Here is a 22,769-nt window from a genome sequence, read left to right as displayed (position 1 = left end):
AACATGCTGGGTGCTTAGTTATAATGATACATATCGGGAAAACCATGTCAATTTATAATATAGTAGGGGGATTTGGTAGGACTTGTAATTTTTGATACATCATTTGATAGCGTATCATTCACTAAGTGCAGAAATTCAACACTATTGTCAAACTACTAGTTCTTCTAGTCAAATTTCTATCTCCTTGTGCTATACTAAGTAGCAGCTCAAAGAATGCAACTATACCATCTAGTGTTGCATTTAGTCAAGAAGACTCGTGCCAAAGAACAGTTTTCTCTACGTGCTATAAGAGAGAACTCGCTTTAAATCTCACAACAGTGCATGCTAGATAATCATGACGAACCTTTTCAGATAATGTAAACATGCCCATCATTTTCAAATTTTCAGTCAATATTATGATTTAACTTCAATAAACATATATAATCATTTATGTGGAAAACAAGGACATGCCCTCCATTTTTGTGTATAGTTTCTAGTAGAATTACTTTATTCAAAGCATCTAGAAATACGTTGTATATCTTGGAACGTTAGGCATCAAATGATTTTCACTAATTTCACGCTACGCCATTAGTCTGTTCACGAAACGATTACCAATAATTTAATGAATAATACATTGTACAACACACTGAGTAGTTTCAGAGGATTGAAACCATCATGTATTAACACATTGACTTGTTACAGGGGTGGGAAACTTGTTGTTTAACACATTGACTTGTTACAGGAACTGGAAACTTGTTGTTTAACGCATTGACTTATTACAGGAACTGGAAACTTGTTGTTTAACACATTGACTTGTTACAGGAACTGGAAACTTGTTGTTTAACACATTGACTTGTTACAGGAACTGGAAACTTGTTGTTTAATACATTGACTTGTTACAGGGGTTGGAAACTTGTTGTGTAACACATTGATTTGTTACATAGGTTAGAAACTTGTTGTGTAATACACTGACTTGTTTCAGGGATTGGAAACTTGTTGTGTAATACACTGACTTGTTACAGGGGTTGGAAACTTGTTGTGTAATACACTGACTTGTTACAGGGGTTGGAAACTTGTTGTGTACCTAATACACTGACTTGTTACAGGGATTGGAAACTTGTTGTGTAATACACTGACTTGTTACAGGGGTTGGAAACGTGTTGTATTACACACTGACTAGTTATATAAGATTGAAAACTTGATATATAACTCTGACTTGTTACAAGAGGTCGGAAACTTGCTTTATATCACATTGACTACTTTCTAGGGATTGGAAACTTGTTTAACACAGTGACTAGTTGCACATTACTAAGATCCATGTAGCTTTTTATATCTGACCTAGCCGATTATCCATCACTGCCAAATGCCAGACTGCTCCTTCTCAATGAAATACAAGCAGTCACAGCATCACATTGTCCATAATCTCTGCAGATTTTGCTTTTTGGCGTCGCCTGCAGAACATGACGGACGCTTTAGGATCACTTCGTGGGGTGTATTTGTCTGTCTCGGTAGAAGAACATTCTCTTTAGAACACCCATATAACACGTTCCCCTAACCTCATGCCGTGCATAATTCATTTTCTTTGAACAGATGCATGTACTTGCAAATTTTAAACAAGAGGTTCACAAACCTTATCGGCCATCTAAAAAATTAGTGAACTGTATCACTTGCGATATCTATGATTTTCTTTTTATGCATCTAAGATATATTATATTATTCAGCAGCAGTATAAAACAAGACGTGTTCTTAAAACACCAATGCCCCCGAAAGTGCCCATCCTGATGAAAGATTTTTCTTAATATTATATACGTTATATCAAAACTATATGACTATTTTGGACCCACCCTAGAGTTAGATCCCTTGGGTTGCGAAATACACAATTTTGGATCATCCCTTTAATTTGTGCATTTATATAATATAGGCATCTGATCCCACCTCTTGTATGTCCAGGTTTTCGTGTTTGTCCAACTCTCTATTTCGCATTCCTTATAGGAGTTATGAGACTGATCACTGTTCGTCATCGTTACCTTCATCAGGAAAATTAAAGAAGAATTCTATCAAATGATAAAGACATTTAACATCACTATGACTGGGATCGTGAAATTTACAAGTTTGGTAAAGGGCTATCTGCTCCTTCTAATTATTCACTTAGTTTTAATTTAATATCAATAGAATTAAAGAAATTATTCAAATGTTTTACTCATAAATACTATATGTCAAGTTTGGCAACACCCTGGAGTCAGAACCTCTACCTCGGAAAACATGAAATTTACAAATGTGGTAGAGGCTTTCCTACTTTACATGAGTATGCATTTAGATTTATTTACAGATTTGCGGTTTTCGGAAAATGAATTTTGAAAAATTGTTAATTTATGGCAGTTTTTGTTCCCTCGCTAGAGTCCCGGGGTGCAAGAATCCCTAAAATACATGCCCCCTTGTATTGTTCCAAAGGTGTTTCATACCAAATTTGAAAAGAATTGGGATGTTAGTTATCAAGTCGTTAAAATGTTCAATTGTTAACGGATGACGACGGACGCAGATCAAAAGCACTAGGTCACCAGGTGACCTAAAATGGATGTTCTATTTTTTTCCTTTTCTTTATGAGTCTTCAATTGGTAGCTGATCAAGCTTTGTGATTTTTATCCAACAAATATGATTTTAACTTCTTTTACCTAAAAGGAAATTAATATTTTGGTCAATAATACACGTAACTGTTATTTCTTGATGTCTGTACTTTGTAAAAAGGGAGACAATTGTTCAATTTTCGCCTTTCAGAATATTTTTGTTAGTATATTAGTAACTTAATTACTCTGTAATAAAATTGAGATTTACAGGTTAATTCTTGAACACTGAATTTTGTAAGCAAATACATGTAAGCTTTAGTTTTAATTAGAATTATTCCGAATTCTTAATCGTCGCTTCCTTGCACGAAATAATTTGATAAAGAATGATTGATGGCATACGATATTGTACTACAGCTAACAGACAGTGGCCGGTCTGTGATTTCGGCCATAACAAAATCTTTATGTTTGATGATTTTTCGACAAGTTGTTGATCAATATTTATTAATCTTGACCAATCTTTACCATGTTTGTATAAAATGTTCACTTCGGTAAATACCGAGATGATTAACTTTGTTGCAAGCAGAGATTGATTGATGAGAAACGTTTAGGAAGATGAACACGAGTGCTCGGCACCAATTAAGATCGAAGAACATTTTTCAACCAACAGGCAACATTTTTGACGAATTCTACTTCTTTTTATTCTCGTAAAAGATTTTTGTATGGATAGTTATGATGTCGAGGTGCTTGTTTACATAATCCTATTTCATGTTAAGATAGTTGCTATCAAACGTTTGTCAAAAATTCCCGCTCAGATTTCCATTGCTACAATGTACGTGGTGTTAACGCTGGGTTGATATTTCACTTCTTAGACAGTCTAACGACTCTTTGAGAATCTTTCACTCCAGTAGAAACATCGCCAATTTTATGAATTTTTAAATTAGATATTGACTTTGAATCAACATGCCATTTCTCAGAGAGTGTTTATAGACGTCATCTCAGGAGATTTTTTTTGTGCTAGTTATCTTCACGTAGTTATTGGGGGCGGGCGGGGGGATCAAAATTTATCAACTAATGTAATCTATACAACAGGAACCATATCATTTTTGCAAGTCTAATAAAATGTGGTTTAAATCTTGTACATGAGGTTGAACATGTTGACACCTCTATAGCGAGGAATGAAATCCCTGGTCCCTGGACTATAATGTCAGACCCCAGAGTGGGGCTATATGGATCTTACGGTACCAAGCATGTTCCGATATAACAGCAAAACTTTCTTGTTAGCGAAAGCCGTCATTTGATTGGTCAAGTGTGAAAGGTGAAATAATATGACCTCAAATGCAATGTTGTCAGATCCTTCTCCAGTGTAAGGTTAGAGAAGATCTGATTTTAATTAGATTGCTACTCGACACAGTGAATTAAGAAATAGTGATCGCGTTTTCTTGTATGTTGCAGGATAACCTCCTTGGTCTGCTTCATACGTAGATATTTTATTGAAAGTATACAGTAACGGCAAACTGACAACTCGACTGTATAACAAACGGGATGATTTCAGCTTCTCCATCGTCAACTTCCCATATTTATGTAGCAATATTCCATTATCACCTGCATATGGTGTTTATATATCTCAACTGATTCGATATGCAAGAGTTTGTTCTGGGTATAGTCAGTTTTAAATCGAGGTAAGCTACTGACAAACAAGTTGATGGTACAGGGGTTTCAACAGTCTCGATTGAAGTCAGCATTTCACAAATTCTATGGTCGTTATAACGATCTAGTTCGTCAATACAACCTATCATTGGGTCAAATGCTGTCTGACATGTTTCAGACCGATTGTTAAGCCGTTCTTGGCACACTGATTTTGACTGTGGATAAATCCGTTTACCTGATCAGGATATAGGGCTCACGGCGGGTGTGACCGGTCAACAGGGTATTCTTACTCCTCCTAGGCACCTGATCCCACATCTGGTGTGTCCAGGGGTTCATGTTTGCCCAACTATCTATTTTGTATTGCTTGTAGGAGTTATGAGATTGATCACTGTTCGTTATCTTCACCTTTCATCAATTGCTTTGAATACAGTTTAAGAAAAACTTTTCCATGTAACGCCATGTTTACAAATGTATCGCACTCGGAATGCAGACGATTGGTTCATACGATAAGTGTTCTTCAGTCATTTATGAATTTGTTTTAAAACATATATTGATTGAATTTTATGATTATAAAATTGAATTATCAGTCATCGACTTTATTGTTGCATTAGCAAAACTCAGAAGTGCAAGCGAGATGCGTATAAATTGTCTCATAATCAGTTAATTAATCGTATGAAGGTATATCGTAGAATAATGACCGCGGTATTCCTTTGATCTTTGCAATAACCGCGGTAGAATCTAGGTCACCGTACCGACTTCAAATAAAAATATTTGTGCAGGCCACATTCTAATATTCATATTTCCAATGGTTTTGCCTTCGAATGATAGCCATCTCCTCATGAATGCGATGCAGTTGTAAACAACCATGTGCGTATAAATCTTGATAAATCGTATACAGCACGTCTATTTTAACGTTTGGGAACAATACATATATACATGTACAAATAAAAAAGATAAATATTGCAACGTTTGACGTGTCATACACATGCTAAATGATGTCACTTTTGATTGATAACATATGTGCTTGGAGCTTGGTAGATGAACGATTTCTTGGCTATATTAATAAATTTTCGTCGCGTGATATTGTGGTGACTATTATGCAGGGAACATAGACATTTTGTTCGCAAAATTAAATTCCATCAACACCAATCGATTCAAGTTTGTTTTCTGCCAGGCTGATTGGTGTTTATCCTTTTGTTCCCCTTTTTTTTCTTGATAAGAAATCTTCGATAGTTTAATCTCGTAAGTGACCTTCTACTTTCGATTTCAACATTGGCAAACGCGAAAACTATGTAATTTGCAACATATCACTGAATGTAGAGGTTTGTTTGTTACAATTGTTATTTCATTCAATGTGAAACTGATTAGACATGAGACGTGCTGTGTCACAGCGTGTTTCATTCAATGTGAAATTAATATGAGACGTGCTGTGTCACAGCGTGTTCGTCACAAAATATATTACTACTGTAAGGTCCCGTCTTGGAATGCCAGTCTGTTAAATGTCGGCCCGTCCTTCAGACGGAATCTGAGTAGACAGAAACGACAGAAACCGACTAAGTGTGAACTTTATAAAGCGTGCATTGTTAGATGCATGATAACAAAAAAATTATATCTACGTTTTCTACTATTTCGGTGATCCGTAGCCAAATAAGTATGTAAATTGATTATAGGACGTTCGAGAATCTTTCACTCATGGAGACGTCACCACTGCCAATGAAGGGCTGCGAAATTTAGGCTTATTTTTAGCGTTTATGGCCTTTGTGCAGAGGGATCGTTATCATACCACACCTGCTGTGGCACGGGGCCTCTATTTTTGCGGTCTCATCCGAAGGACCACCCCATTTAGTTGCTTCTTACGACAAGCAAGGGCTACTGAGACCTATTCTATCCCGGATCCCCACGGGACCAGTATGTAAAGAACGGTCTAACAATTGGTATAAAATACGTCAGACAGAATAAATTCAACCCAGTGATAGCTTGTATTTGCAAACTATATCCTTATAACGACCATATAATTTATGAAATGCTGACTTTAAACGAGAATGTTGAAACCCCTGTACCATCAACTTATATATATATATATATATGTGTGTGTGTGTGTGTGTGTGTGTGTGTGTGTGTGTGTGTGTGTGTGTGTGTGTGTGTGTGTCTTTCCACTGGACTTTTAGAAATTATAATTGACCTCTGACCTACAGACTACTAGTATTTGTTAGTAATCTATAACTATGTGCCTCACGTATCATTGTATATTGTTTGAGTGAATGAACCGAACTTCCGAACAAATGGAGAACTCGAGAGAGCAAACACTGACGCAATTCCAGTTATTTATATCTGCCGTGCAACACATGAAAATCAATAACCAATCGCCATTAATTACCTCATCCCAAACTAAGAGATCAAATAAGCAAACTTAGCATGTGCCCTGTGGTTTAATGAAAAATTGCTAAAAATTCATTACACAAATGTGCAACTTTAAAGTTGTAGAAAAAATATATTGACTAAAATTCAATTCTTCTGTTCAATTATTTATGACTAGTAGACATTTAGGGGCCAGAAAACAGCTTAAGTGACGCCTGTTACGTTTTACGAACTTTCTATAATCTTTCACTTATACTGAGGTTTCAATTTACACAATCAGTGATATTCTGTGGGGCGGGGGCGGGAAGAGGGGGGGTGGGGTGGGGGTGGGGAGGTAGGTTATGTGCTTTATTTTAGTATATATGATTTATTATTGGTAATTTGTAAGTGTATTTTATATAAGTATGTAGGAGAGGATTATCAAGTTACAAGAACTTGAATGAATTATAAAATAAATCTATGTTCAAAACAATTGGTCACTTAGGAGGATAATGGTCACTCTTTAGAGCGTTGGTCACTTATGAAGGGTTTGGTCCAGTGGTCCGTCTTTGTTATGCGGACCACTTGATTCCTTTCCTTCCGTTTGTCGATTAAACTAAATAACGTATTTATCGTACTCCTGATAGCTCGTTCAATTCTCAGGTACCCTGTAAACCAATAATTAACGGGATACATTTAATCCAAATTAGATAATTACAACGGAGTTCCGTGGCCCCGTCATTGTTTCAACATGAAGCAGACACATTATTCACAATTATCGAAGGTTGGATCGGGCACGTCAGTCGCAGTGGTTGTCGGATTCCCCTGAAGATCAGGGACAATATTTACATTTGACGATATTCCATCCCATCTCAATACAGTAATGATAAAGTTAAAGTTTTTCATTTCTGATTACTCTTTGTATTTTCTTGTATTTTTATCATAGTGTTAATTTTGCTCTATAATAAATAGTCAAAGCTTATTTTCAGAGAGATAGAGAGAGAGAGAGAGAGAGAAAGAGAGCAGACCTATGTCGGGTGGAGACAAGCTTTTGTCTGGGATATTGTAAGGTAAATATATACTTCTCATTCTGAAGATCTTGATTCATGGAATAATTGGAGTCATGAAATTCATTGGAACTCTATGGCGATGCAATTTCAAATAAAGATGCCACTATTAAATGACCCCAGTATATCATAAGACGTTATAATTCTTAGTTTTTGCCGTTTTCTACGACAGAAGTTTAATGATAACTCAATAGTGTTAGGTACACGAACTTCCTCCTAGCTCTGGCTAGTGGGTTAACAACCCTTTTTCTCGGTAGGTAGATCACTGGGCTGTTGTGCCAGATTGGTTTATTGTTTGTTTGTTTCACGTCCCGTCGAGAATTTTTCACTCATATTGAGACGTCACCAGCTGTAGGTGAAGTACCATAAATTTATACCCATGCTTAGCGCTCAGGACCGTGGCAGTGAGTATTCTTTATCATGCCAATGCCTGCCGCGACATGGGACTTTCGTTTTTAAGGTCATATTAGATAGACCCGTGATTCTCACTTCTAAATGCTGAGCGTTTGGCGAAGAAGCAATCACTAGCTATGTTAACGTCTTAGGCTTGACGCGGTCATGGAACCATCTTCCGGTTACGAAGCGAACGCTCTACCACTGAGCTACTGAGACCGGTCCTGTTGTGCCAGAGATCCCGGGTTCAATCCTCTATGTATATTATTAACCTGTTACATTTGGCATCCATGTTGGGAACCAGGTATAGTCTGGCAGGTGAAAATGATTGCCCCGAGAACTTTGTCCCACGGGAAAAGTAATAGAGACTGTGTTGTCCCTGCCGAGGAAGGTGTCCCGACTCTCCCGAAGTGCCAGTGCCTGTGGGGTGAAGTTCTGGGGGCAATCACTCTTACTCGCCATAGAGTATTCCCGGGTTCCGAACATGGGCGTCATATATAACAGAGTCAAGTATGTGTCTCTGCTGAAGTTTGAACCCAGGACCACTGGGACGACAATCCAGCGCTCTATCGAACGAGCGAAAGGGTTAACCATTTAAATCGATTGGTAGAGCACCGGGGTACTGTTTTCAGTGGTCTCTCCGCGGGGATTTAACTAGCTTCTGTTTCGCTTATATAATGTATATCTAACACAGCGATGAAATAAAGTGAAAACTCATATCAAAGTATTGGTGTATTATTATACTATAATGTTGTATAATCACACCATACTCTTACACCCCTTGTTTCAGGAAAAGTTAGTGAGTTGACTGAAATAGCTGAGTACCAGCACTGTAGTTACACTTCTGTTGTCTGAAAATAAAATTAAAATAAATCTACCAAAACCCAAATTATATCTTATGTTTACAGGCCATAGTAAAATAAGGTTAGTCGATAAGGTTACAGTAGAATAACGTCAGTCGATAAGGTCACAGTAAAATAAGGTTAGTCGATAAGGTCACAGTAAAATAAGGTTAGTCGATAAGGTCACAGTAAAATTAGGTCAGTCGATAAGGTCACAGTAAAATAAGGTTAGTCGATAAGGTCACAGTAAAATAAGGTCAGTCGATAAGGTCACAGTAAAATAAGGTTAGTCGATAAGGTCACAGTAAAATAAGGTTAGTCGATAAGGTCACAGTAAAATAAGGTTAGTCGATAAGGTCACAGTAAAATAAGGTTAGTCGATAAGGTCACAGTAAAATTAGGTCAGTCGATAAGGTCACAGTAAAATAAGGTCAGTCGATAAGGTCACAGTAAAATAAGGTCAGTCGATAAGGTCACAGTAGAAAAAGGTCAGTCGATAAAATATATATGCATTGGTTTTGCTAGGGGCCTTATAATGACTGTTTACAAATGCAACCTGTCATTAGGCCGAATGGTGTCTGACGTGTTTCAGATCAAATGTGAGACCGTTCTTTACATACTGATTTTGACTACGGATTTCTCCGTTTACCTAATAAAGATAGAGGTGTCGCGGTGGATGTAACCGGTCAATAGGGACTTACAAATCGTGGGACCTGATCCCACCTCCGGTGTGACGGGATCCGTGTTTGCCATGTTTTCAATTTTTAAATTGATCGCTACTCGTTATTTTTACATTTTACAGAATATTATTGATTATTGTTCTCGCTCCATATGAAATTCATACACTATGTATGTACTATCATAAGTCAACTACACCCTTTATAATCATATCGAACTCTATCTTCAATGTGTTTAATAGCATTGTATTTATCTGTGTAATAAAACTTAACACCGATTAGATCTAAAACTTTGATATTGATCACTTAATGCTGCTATTAACACAAGAATTTGAAAATTAAACCGTACCCGTAGCTTCGGTATACGCCATTAATTAAGAGAATCGTTGACTGATCCTAATTACATGAAAAGAGGCAACAGACTGCCATGCTTAATAAGGACAGGGGATACTAAACGTATGCTATGGTTGTGAAATAGTTTGTACTAGATTCGACATTGCTAAATGATATAGCTGTCATGATTTTTTTCTTCTCTTTACCTCTTCCCTACTCTTGTATTTTAACCCAAAGCTGAATAGTTACAGTTATATTGATATTTATTGTACATGTACTGCTAAGATACAATGTAGAAATGAAATCCTACGGAAACTTTCTTTTAGATTGTCATGAAATTGAGAAATGTATCCATGATTTACATTGCGCAAAATCACGTTATATTCATATGGATCTCTTCTCTTCGAATCATTTACTTATTCATTGACCCTAACACTTGGTTCAGGATACATATTTTTAAAAATGTTCAAATGATAGGAATGAGGAGAGGGACTTGTAAGTTGTCAGAACTTGTTCCCAATCCTTTTGATTTCATCAATAAAATATGTTCAAAACAAACAATAGGAATGAGGATATATTTTAATGCCCCAAGGTGTCTTTCAATGAATTGAAACAGCTTTCATTTGTTTCAAAATAGAACATTTAGTGTGTTCATATACCTTCGTGTCTGTTTTTTCTTTTCATAAAGTACAAGCACTAATACTGGTAATTACGATTCTCGCCTCTGTCGCACAGCACGACTGCCGTTCCTATGACATCGTGCAATTCATTATTTTCAAGAAACATTTATACTAACTTTAAGACTTGGTTTTCATTATGATGGACTTTTTATTGGCGGTACTTAAAACCTCAATGTTTTTGGTGAGTGCAATTTACGACTGAAAGTTGGCATTCTATTGGACGATTAACAACGTCAAGATTTAAAAGGTCCTTCGTGAAAATATGGGATTTTTATTAGTTTTACCGTATTTACTAATTTTTTGGCTGTACAAGAGTAACTGTTTAAACATGACAAATTTATCGTGTTCTTCATCTCAAACCGACATCGATTTCTGGTCTCATCCCATGTAAAGTCACCAGCGCAAATTTACCACGGACTATTCATATTTCATATTTAATTTTCCGGCTGATAATTATAGAAGGAAATTTGGAGTCTGATCACGAGCCCTTTTCCCTAGTACGATCAATCGGAGACTGACCCAAAGCGTTGTGTTAAAAAAGTGCATCTTACGGGGGGAACGGCTCCATTAAATCAATGTTTTCCATCTTGTTTCCAAAGATTGCTACAAAATTTTCCTACTGCTTTGAGGTTTTCCTGAAGCAGTCGCATACATTGCGTTTGTCGGTAATCGTCCACGTGTATGAGCTGTTCAAGATTATAATAGTTACAACTGCACGATATACACTAACACATTGATTGAACGCGAGCAATCTCAAGTCTGGGCCATTCTAGACTATTTCTATTATCCATTATACATGAAAAACAAATAGATAATTTACATTCTTAGAAAATTCTTTAAAATAAATATATTGCAATGTATACTTTAAAAAAATATTACGACATTTCTTTGAGACACGCGCAAAAGAAGAAAAAAACTAGCATAAATCGCCATTCTTCATCCGGGTACTGCAATGGGTTTACTTCCGGGTCCCTTTGCATTCTCACCATATCCGGTGTCCAGCGTCCGCTCGTAGGACTCTGAGGTCACAGAGTGGACTCGGGACTCCCGACATTGTGAGGATATGCCAACTCCAAAACCACGGGTAAGAATATTTCTTGGAATTTTTGAATTTCCTTGTATTGAACACCGCGACAAAAAACATGATTAATTGCAGTACTTATGACTACTCGAAAGCTCCACTGGTAAACTTTGTCAATATAGTACGATAGCAGTAATTGTTCAGGTATTGTAAGGTAGAGCGATTGAAGATAACACTCTGATGAGCATTTAGCCTCCAATGGGAAGAATTTATGGTAAATAATTACTTCTGTTTCCGAAACCTGTTGTATAATGTGTTTTTATCAGCAACATTTACGCGAGCAATGCAAATGCATACGATGAAGACGTATGCCCAAATCAATATCATTGTGATTCTAATGAGACATTTTGAAAATCTGAACTCTTTATTTTTATTTGGCACGACAGACAAAACACCAGTGCCATCGTTATAATTGAAGACATTACTGTTTGCAATCGCTAATATCGCACTTGATTTGCCATAATGATTCTCTCATAATTTGCACTCATAAATTCTGGACTAAATGCATCGCTGTCGTCGAATATTGCAATTCTGAGAGCTTCGTTTTGTATAAACATTCCAAACCATTTACGGAGAATGACAACCTCATTTTCAAGTATAAATGACAAAATGTAATTTAGGATGCAATGAATTTTTAAGCAATTATTTGGAACCGTGTTTTTTATGTTGTACCGTATTGAAATATTCCCTTTGATAAAACAGCAGGTGCTTTGTGATCCTTGTCTCATGAGCATAAAACAATCACTAGAGAAAATTGGTTCAAACTGAATAGCTAAAAAGTCTAAGGAAAGGGGAGATAAGTTATGTACGTACAGTCTAATAGACCATATTAACGATAGAAATGATAAAATGCCTTGTTTTCCTTCCGTTAATTTAACGTATCCGCAGACGACCGTTAATTAATTAATTTTATCCTTTTAACAGTTTCGGGGGTGATGTTGTGACGTGTAAACTGTAGATCGATATAATTGTCGTTTATTGATTTGATTGACATTAATTTGAGATTCCCGTTTCTTAGCTCTGTTATACGTTTAACTTGTCGTAACACTAGGCCTCGTGGAATTGCTTCGTATTAATGGATACGGGCTCTTTTACGAGGATTTTCCAAGAACTATCTCTTCTGCGTGGTGTGTGAAAAATCTCCGCTTTGTGAAAGATGATTAATTTTCTCGGACTTGCTTTGTTCTTAGTCTTCGTATCAGGTAAGAAACCCGTAGAGCGTTTACATACACGAAGTTCCGACTCAAAATATTCTTCTTTTGAATTCATTTTAAGGTGGTGTTCACCTAGTACAGAACGGAAAGCCCATGTATTTCTGGTTTAACGTCAGACGAATATTCTATTGTCATTGTAATATAACTTCAGAAGATCTGAAAACGACCATACCAATATTTCTACTTGACAATTAATGGTACCTTTTCTTATAATTGTAGCAAAATTTGCCTGCTACACAGTAATATGTGCAAAGAGCTCTTGCGATTAAAACAGATTATTTTTGCAAAAACTGTTAGCACAGTTTAGAAATGACGTCAACGGACTATTGTCTTTCTTTTATACTCTTCTGTTGAACATGGTCTCTTGATAGATTTTTCATGTTTGACGGTGCTTTTAAATAAATAGTCTCAGCACCTCAGAATCTCGTCAGAATTGTTTGGAAATCGCTCCACATCATCTGACAGTGTAGTGGGTCAGTCTCTGAGCTCTAGGTGGCGCTTAATATTGACACTTGGCCCAAATGGCCGTCTTGGGAATTGTTTTCTTTCAATAATTTAGTAATATGCGTGCAATCGGATGACATAAATTTAATAGAAGGTATTCCTTCGTGGAAGACTAGTCATTTTATCCAGTGTAATTGTCACGACAGACGTCTCCTCGGAATTCCCTGCTTTCCTTGTCTTTCATTCTAAGTGTATAGTAAAAATTCACAAAGTGGGGAAGAATTCAATCTGTACATTAAATTTACAGAACATGTACACCTACTGAACGCTGGCAGTTCAAAAGGGGTTTAAAAGTTTGTTGGATTTTTTTTAAAGGAATTTTTTCTATATATGACAAAAGTTAGTTTTATAGTTATATATATATATATATATATATATATATACACACATTGCGTGTGTGTGTATTGATGGTGTGTTTCCAATGTTGTAAACAGGTGAGAAGCAGGACCTATTTAAGCGCACCTGGTGTTGCTAGGACGATTAATTGCTTCCACACATGAATTTTTAACGGGACAAAATACTAACCCCGCCGTTCGCTGCGGTTTGCCAGGATATTTGTTAATTCTGCTCTTTAACGTACAATGTAGGGGAAACCTAGCGGAGACTGAGTAATTAAACACACGGGAGATGTTGGGGTAGTTACTGTTGTACCGTGATACACAGGAATTATGGGAAACGTGCACGTGTACCCGACGGTTAAACAATCGACTCATCAACACTATGATCTTCATACGATTTTATTTTCATGAAACTTTTGCACCACGGTATATTTCCATATCGTTTGAATTATGGCTCTTGCATTTCTCAATTTTTATACAATCGGTTGTTGTTTTTTCATCACAAAACGGCTCTTTGATAATATTGTTTTTGGAGTTGTGCAAATGTACCAGTGACCCACGGGCCACGTGGCACACTCTCCACTCGACATGCCTGTGAGTTTGATCCACTAATAGTGTTAAATACACTTTCAGTTACATGTACATATTGCAGATTAATTTAAAACTTATATACTCATATTGAATTGAAAAGATTATCTGGTGTTCTAACAGACGGACAAACAGGGACAGAATTATAATTCCGGAGCGTATCTGTATCCCTGACAACGTTCACATTGGTGTATATGCAGCAAAGTATAGGATAGGGCTTTGAAGGGTCATTATGAAATCCCTATCTTTCACAGTGAATTATCCTACATCACAACTATCCGAAATACTGTAGGGTACAAACCTCTTGTTGGTATTCTGAATTTGATAGGAGCACACTGGAAAGCTACATTACGTGTCATTTTCGCTACAGAACATTTAGCTAGCTCCTCAGAGCTACATGTAGATGCAGATTAGCTAGTTTGTGGTGAAGACGGAGGTATTCAGTTGTTCAATACATTAGATTCGTTTTCCTCACCTTTTCATTATTGTAGATCTGACATCTTAGTTTTAATCATGGATGATAAAAACGATACTTCACTTATCAGTAAAACTTGATAAGAAATATTAGCAATAACACACGCGCACGTGGTAATTAGGAAAATGGAATGTGTTATTTTGCCGATCGGAGAAAAGTTATGTCTGCACGCATGAAAGCTTTTTTGTTTCAATTATCACAAATTTGTAACATAATGAAGTATTCTAAATCAGTCTTGTGTTCAGGTTAGCTATTCAAGCATTGTAAAATCGAAAACACTTATGACGGGTATTATTGTCGAGGTATGGATTGAAAGACTATACCAAAAACGCAGATAAGGAGAGGGGACTGTGGGTCACATTGCTCACTTAATTTGCTTTACTTCTACTGTGAGTCGAATTTCAAAAACTTTGTATCTAAATTCAATAGCACAAATTACCCTTGGATATTTGAAATTCTATTATTTTTTATTATTTTTTTTTCTTTACATAATTTGTTCATTCTTTCAACAGTTTCTTTTCAATGACCAGACAGCTAAACTTTGTCTATATAATATGTACTTTTCATGTGGTGTTCATTTCTGCCTGTTCGTACTACAACACAAGGGGGGGATATATGAGGTTTCTTATATCATGATACAAGCACCCTCAAGTAGTGTAGATTATATTTAAATCCATTTTTCAATGTAGAGACCATCTTTAAAAGTTCTCCTCGTAAGAACCATTAGGGAATGTTTTTCATAAAGTGTGCCGGTGTATAGTGTTGCAGTTCATGCCCTCATGTATTTTCAAAAATGAAATTTATTTCTTAGATGTACATTCAACTTTGTACAATCCACGCACCATAGGGACCAGACGATGTCACAATAGTCAGGTACATTTTACACAGGAAAATATAGAATAGATTTATTTGCCAATCATGGTCCCACTAGCATTGCATAGATACAAAAAATGATCATGATTTGTACACATACATCCCGTGGGGATCTAGGTTAGAATAGGTCCTCAGTACCCCCTTGCTTGTCGTAAGAGGCGACTAAATGGGGGGCGGTCCTTCGGATGAGACTGCTAAAACCGAGGTCTCGTGTCACAGTAGGTGTGGCACGATAAAGATCCCTCCCTGCTCAATGGCCATAAGTGCCGAGCATAGGCCTAAATTTTGCAGCCCTTCACTGGCAGTGGTGACGTCTCCATATGAGTGAAATATTCTCGAGAGGACGTTAAACAATATTCAATCCATCAATCAATCATGTAAACATACATGTGGACAAGAAAAGTCGCATCAATAGAAACAATATGCAAAACATATTTTTTTAAAAAAATACTACATAGTCTATATAGAAAAGTCCTTTATCAGAAGAATATGACGAGTCAAATTTTGGAGGATGGAGCTGTTCAAATCAACCGACACAGTCCATGGGTCTCTTGTTTTAAGTAGATTTTTAGGGCACTCAAGTCACTCAGATTTGCCTGTAGTTTGAAAAGGAACAATAGTTGGGAACGTGAAATTTAAATGGCACTGAAGAACAGAGTTGGAAGACGAGGCGGGGTCTCGAAGGACAGAAAATCAAAAGTTTTTACTAGAATGAGTTCATGATAGTTCATTGGATTGAATACTGAACTTTTCACAAACCGGCCTGTTCTTTCCGAAGATGGTAGAAACGAAATTGAATATGCACACACATGTGATCCTTTATTTTGTACCTTGTTAATGGCGAATCATTTCTGTGAAATATAACATATACTGAAGAGAAAGTAAAACGTACATTTTGAGGTAACATTCCCACAGAATTTCAGTCCCTTAAATTAGTCGGAAATAAGAATACTCTTTAGTATACATATATACATAATTAAAATGATTTTTGTCAGTGTTGATTAATTATTGTTGTCAGAAATGTCCGTGCAATATACGGATATACTCGTGCATTCTAAAGTAAACTTCCTTAACCCAGCATTCCAAGTTCAAGGCAGTAGTACTTAATGGTTGTCTTCATCCTGTGAAAATACCAAATAAGACATTTTCGCACTGTGACAGTAACACCGGAACCATTCTTTTGGGAATTTCAAAAGAGGTAATTGATATAGAAGAATCTTTAAAAAAAAAAAAAAAAGCACTGAACAGGGAATATAATCTTCTGTTGTTGAAGGAGACGTTTTTTGAAAAACTCACACGGTTGATATTTTCACCCACGCATCGCCCTCATGGTGATAAGATGCCCCAAATGTATTTGTAATCCGGAAGAATGAACTATTAATTTTCTGTACATAACCAGATCTCACCACAACTAGTACCAGTTACCAAACTAATAATGTACTATACCTTACTTATATACCATACACACCAAACTAATAATGTACTATACCTTACTTATATATCATACACACCAAACTAATAATGTACTATACCTTACTTATATATCATACACACCAAACTAATAATGTACTATACCTTACTTATATATCATACACACCAAACTAATGATGTACTATACCTTACTAATATATCATACACACCAAACTAATGATGTACTATACCTTACTTATATATCATACACACCAAACTAATGATGTACTATTTCTTACTCATATACCATACACACCAAACTAATAATGTACTATACCTTACTTATATATCATACACACAAAACTAATAATGTACTATACCTTACTTATATATCATACACACCAAACTAATTATGTACTATACCTTACTTATATATCATACACACCAAACTAATAATGTACTATACCTTACTTATATACCATACACACCAAACTAATGATGTACTATACCTTACGTATATACCATACACACCAAACTAATGATGTACTATACCTTACTTACATGTATATACCATACACACCAAACTAATAATGTACTATACCTTACTTATATACCATACACACCAAACTAATAATGTACTATACCTTACTTATATACCATACACACCAAACTAATAATGTACTATACCTTACTTATATACCATACACACCAAACTAATGATGTACTATACCTTACTTACATGTATATACCATACACACCAAACTAATAATGTACTATACCTTACTTATATACCATACACACCAAACTAATAATGTACTATACCTTACTTATATACCATACACACCAAACTAATAATGTACTATACCTTACTTATATATCATACACACCAAACTAATAATGTACTATACCTTACTTACATGTATATACCATACACACCAAACTAATAATGTACTATACCTTACTTATATATCATACACACCAAACTAATAATGTACTATACCTTACTTATATATCATACACACCAAACTAATAATGTACTATACCTTACTTATATATCATACATACCAAACTAATGATGTACTATACCTTACTTATATATCATACACACCAAACTAATGGTGTACTATACCTTACTTATATATCATACACACCAAACTAATAATGTACTATACCTTACTTATATATCATACACACCAAACTAATGATGTACTATACCTTACTTACATGTATATACCATACACACCAAACTAATAATGTACTATACCTTACTTATATACCATACACACCAAACTAATAATGTACTATACCTTACTTATATACCATACACACCAAACTAATAATGTACTATACCTTAATTATATACCATACACACCAAACCAAAAATGTACTAATACCTTAATACATGTACAGTGTATATCATACACACCAAACCAATAATGTACTATACCTTACTTATGTATCACATCACATGACAGTCAGTATAGGTATGAGAACGGTATTTGTTAAAATTCAGGTGCATTGAAAATCAAAAGCGTCAGAGCTACTGCAAGGGGTGGGGGGGGGGAGGGGGGGGGGGGGGCGAAAGGAGGGTGTGTACTGCTGCGGTGATACTTGTAGATCCGCCACTTCACTGAGGAAATTGAAGCGGCGTTATTTGAAATATACAAATACCCTTGATACTTATTTTGGTAAACTACATGTAATGCTTGTTACGGCGGAAGTGAGTGAGGGTCTGAACTGTAAAAGTATCTAATGTTTATTAGCACTGAGTATTAAAGTATCTGTAATTATAGATATAAATGTCTTTCATAACTATAAATGATTTTTAAAATGTTCAGGTACACGTGTATATATTCAAAACACTGTTCCTGTTTTCAGGTTAAGAATGGGGTTACAATATTTGTACATCTTACAATGAATCTGACCCCTTCTGAGCCCCCTCTAAGAACCCTGTCTTTATCATATGTTCATAGTCTCATTCCAAAAATTGGTCAACTCGTCTTATATTGGAATTTAGATTCGATACATTTATACCGTGTACAGAATGATTCCGAACGATAGAATTTACATGCACAAGTCCGTATCACAAAACTCTGTTTAATATAAATGAAATTGGTTTTAAGATTAGCTCGATATATGTAGATTTTGTATGACGTCACGCCAGGTTCCGATTAATCGCCGATTAACTGCATTTTTACGACCCTCTTTGTGCAAAATAATAGATACAGTATTACTACAAATGAATTAGTGGCAGGGCTTATTGCAAAGGTAACTGATACATACAACACATGTTTGGTCTTTAGACTTCCCGACCGGCCTTCAAATGGTAGTTTATTAACATATGGACGTATTGTATTCATTTTAAAAAAAACCTGAATTCCACACAGGTGTTTTAGAGACCACTTATGAATTTCACGGATTTAGAGCCCCCATAAGCGACCGTGATTATGCATTTTCGCGGATTTAGAACGCCCATAGGCCACCGTGATTATGCATTTTATACATTTATATAATTGGCAATACTCACATTTTGTATTGGAAAGTGCATGTCATTGACGACAATCGTTGTACAAAACATAGATTTAAAGACTGATTGGCGTACCTTAAACTTTTTCTAAAGTTTAAACCAATGAGGTGGAAAATCCTACAGTATACATGTACATGTAGTAACGTTTTTCCCAGGATAAAAGTGCACAAAATAGACATAATTTTGAAATAAAAGCACGAATATCGATTTTAGTGGGGCCTTTATCGTATATTATCCTTTCGTGGGTGATGACCAAAAATAAACAATATCAGTGTGTGGAGGAATTGACAAATTTACATTGTTCTTCAAAACACCTGCAACAACGGAATTGTTAATGTTAATGGAATACCACACACGACAATAGTGTCTTTGTCTGAGCGACACATTTTTCAGTTGTACTTAGATAGTAAGGAAAGCGAATCCACCGCTTACGGCCAATCTCGCTCCGTTCCATTTTATTTCGTGGCTCTTTTGGGGGGGGGGGGACGCCATCTTTTCTCACTAATGGTTATTTATAATATATTTGTGATGAATGTACTACATATATGGGATATGACCCGTGTTTTTAACTCATTTGCAATAATGGTCTTTTGTGCTTATTATGTAACATGTTTTTGATGCCATGAGATAGGACCCCTACGTCATTTTGAATAAGTGACCGCATTCATTTAATCTGGTGTTGACTTTAATCACTGGGTAAACAGACCCGTGAGACCGACACTGTACATAACATGTGTGTGGGTGGCAACAAGGTGTGTATTGCGTGAAAGAGAACACATCGAAGTATTCTTATAATAACGGAGAATATTTTATATAATGGTATGTCGACATATTATTTATCTACAAGACTAATATAAGAATGAAACTATGGAAATTAAAATGAATTATGATTTTACAACATATTAATTATATATATTTGTAATTGTAACAAGCAGGCAAGCCAATAGTTTGAGAAAAGTAAAAATAACGAACAGTGATCAACCTCATAAACCCCTTAAAGAATACAACATTAAGAGTAGGGCCAGCACGGACCCCTGCATGGACACAACAGAGGTGGGGTTAGGTACCTAGGAGGAGAGAGCGTCCCCTGTAGACCGGCCACACTCGCCGTGAACCCTCGATCTAGATCAGGTAAACGCAGTAATCTGTAGTCAAAACGAGAAGGTAAAGATAGGCCTAACAATTGGTATAAAATACGTCAGACAGCATTCGCCCTAACGACAGGTTGTATATGCAAATAAAATCATTATAACGACCACAGACTTTGCAAAATACTGACTTCGAGACTGTTGAAACCCCTGTTGCATCAACATATTTGTCAGTAACTTGCCTCGCTTTAGAAATTGGCCATATGCAAAACATGCTCTGCGTATCGGATCAGTTGAGAGACATAAACACCGTATGAAGGTGATGGTGCAATATTGCTACATAAATATGGGAAGTTGACGGTGGAAAAGCTGTGACCATCACGTTTGTCGTAAAGTTGTGTTGTTAGTTTTGCCGTTAACATCTATGATCAAGAAAATATTCAAATATAAAGCAGATATGAAAGACTCTGTGGTGTCTTTATTTCGAGTTCACAGGGATTTATCGAATCAACATACAAATGTATGGATAAAAATGAACATTGCTGATAGATAAAACGTCGTTGATATATCTAAATCTTGATTTAATGAGATTCAGAGTATGATGTCTCTGGACAAGATAATAAAAGGGGACTTTCGATTTGCCTTGGATAAGTGACTAACCCTCTTTTTCGGTAGTGAGATCCCAATTATTTGGACCCGACACTCTAACCGTCCAATTTTTCTTGATATTTTATAGAATTTGATACATAAACAAATACAACTATGTAGTGTTTCTAGAAGTAGTGTAGCTCTATATTGCAATGAAATCTTCACATTGGAACAGAGTATAGCTGTGTTAGTAAACAATCTTGTTATGATTGCTCCTTAGGGATCCTAAGGGTATAAACTACAACCACACCACTGAAACAATATCTATACAATCAATTGTATTAGATATCAAATTTCATGTACGTCGTGAAAGCTGGTTCAGAGTGTCAGATCTTAATGAATTTCATGAAGGAGACTGGCTGATTTGATCCTTTTATCACGCGGAACAAAGGATAATCTCTGTGACAATGAAGACCATATCCCCTTCTTATGTGACAATTACTCTGCTGTGAAGTCTCATTGCATGCGTTCACGAAACCAGGATTTGTGGCATTTTTCTCTCTCTCCAATTGTCATGAAAAGATAAAGTCCTTATGGCCACATCAATATCTACATTTCATGATTTCGATATAAACAAAAACACTTCCGAATCTTGATTGAAAAACGCATTTTATGCCAAATAAAAGTCATGTTGACACCACATCACAATGCTAAGCTGAATAAGAATAAGAACCCCCACCCCCATTACAAGACTGTTATTACTTGTTGACTGATGAACACAGCGAGTACAAGAAAATGAGTTATTCAACTACTATATTGAGTTCGAGTACAAGAAAATGAGTTATTCAACTACTATATTGTCAAAAACTCATTTGTATACTGAAAGAAAGGCGAAGATAACGAATAGTGATCAACCTCATAACTCCTATAAGAAATACAAAATAAAGAGTTGGGCAAACACGGACCCCTGAACATTCCAAATGTGGGGTCATGCGCCTAGGAAGAGTAAGTATCCCCTGACGACCGGTCACATCCACCGTGAGCCCTATATCCCGATCAAGTAAACGGAGTCATCCATAGTCAAAATCAGTGTGCCAAGAACGACCTAACAATCGGTATGAAACTCGACAGAGAACATTTGACAAGATGATAGGTTGTATTGGCAAACTAGATCATTTTAACCATAGAATTTACGAAATTCTTACTTTAAACGAGACTGTTGAAACCCCTGTAACTTCAATTTTTTGTCAGTAGCCTGCCTATATTAAAAAAAAAACCCTGACCATATGCAGAACAAACTCTTCGGTATCGAATCAATTGTGAGAGATAAACACCATATGCAAGTAATAATGGAATATTGCTACACAAATATGGAAAGTTGACGACGGAGAAGCTGAAATAATCCCGTTTGTCATAAAGTTGAGTTGTTAGTTTTCCGTTGGTATTCATTTTCAATAAAATATATAGGTACAAAGCGGATGTGGAGGACTCTGTGGTGTCTTTTATCTCGGGTTCACAGGGATATATCGACAATCATTAACATTTTATATTGATTTGATACTGA

This window comes from Ostrea edulis, chromosome 2, assembly GCF_947568905.1.
Source record: "Ostrea edulis chromosome 2, xbOstEdul1.1, whole genome shotgun sequence".
In the NCBI taxonomy this organism is placed as follows: Eukaryota; Metazoa; Mollusca; class Bivalvia; order Ostreida; family Ostreidae; genus Ostrea; species Ostrea edulis.
Note: the sequence above shows the minus strand (reverse complement) of the source record.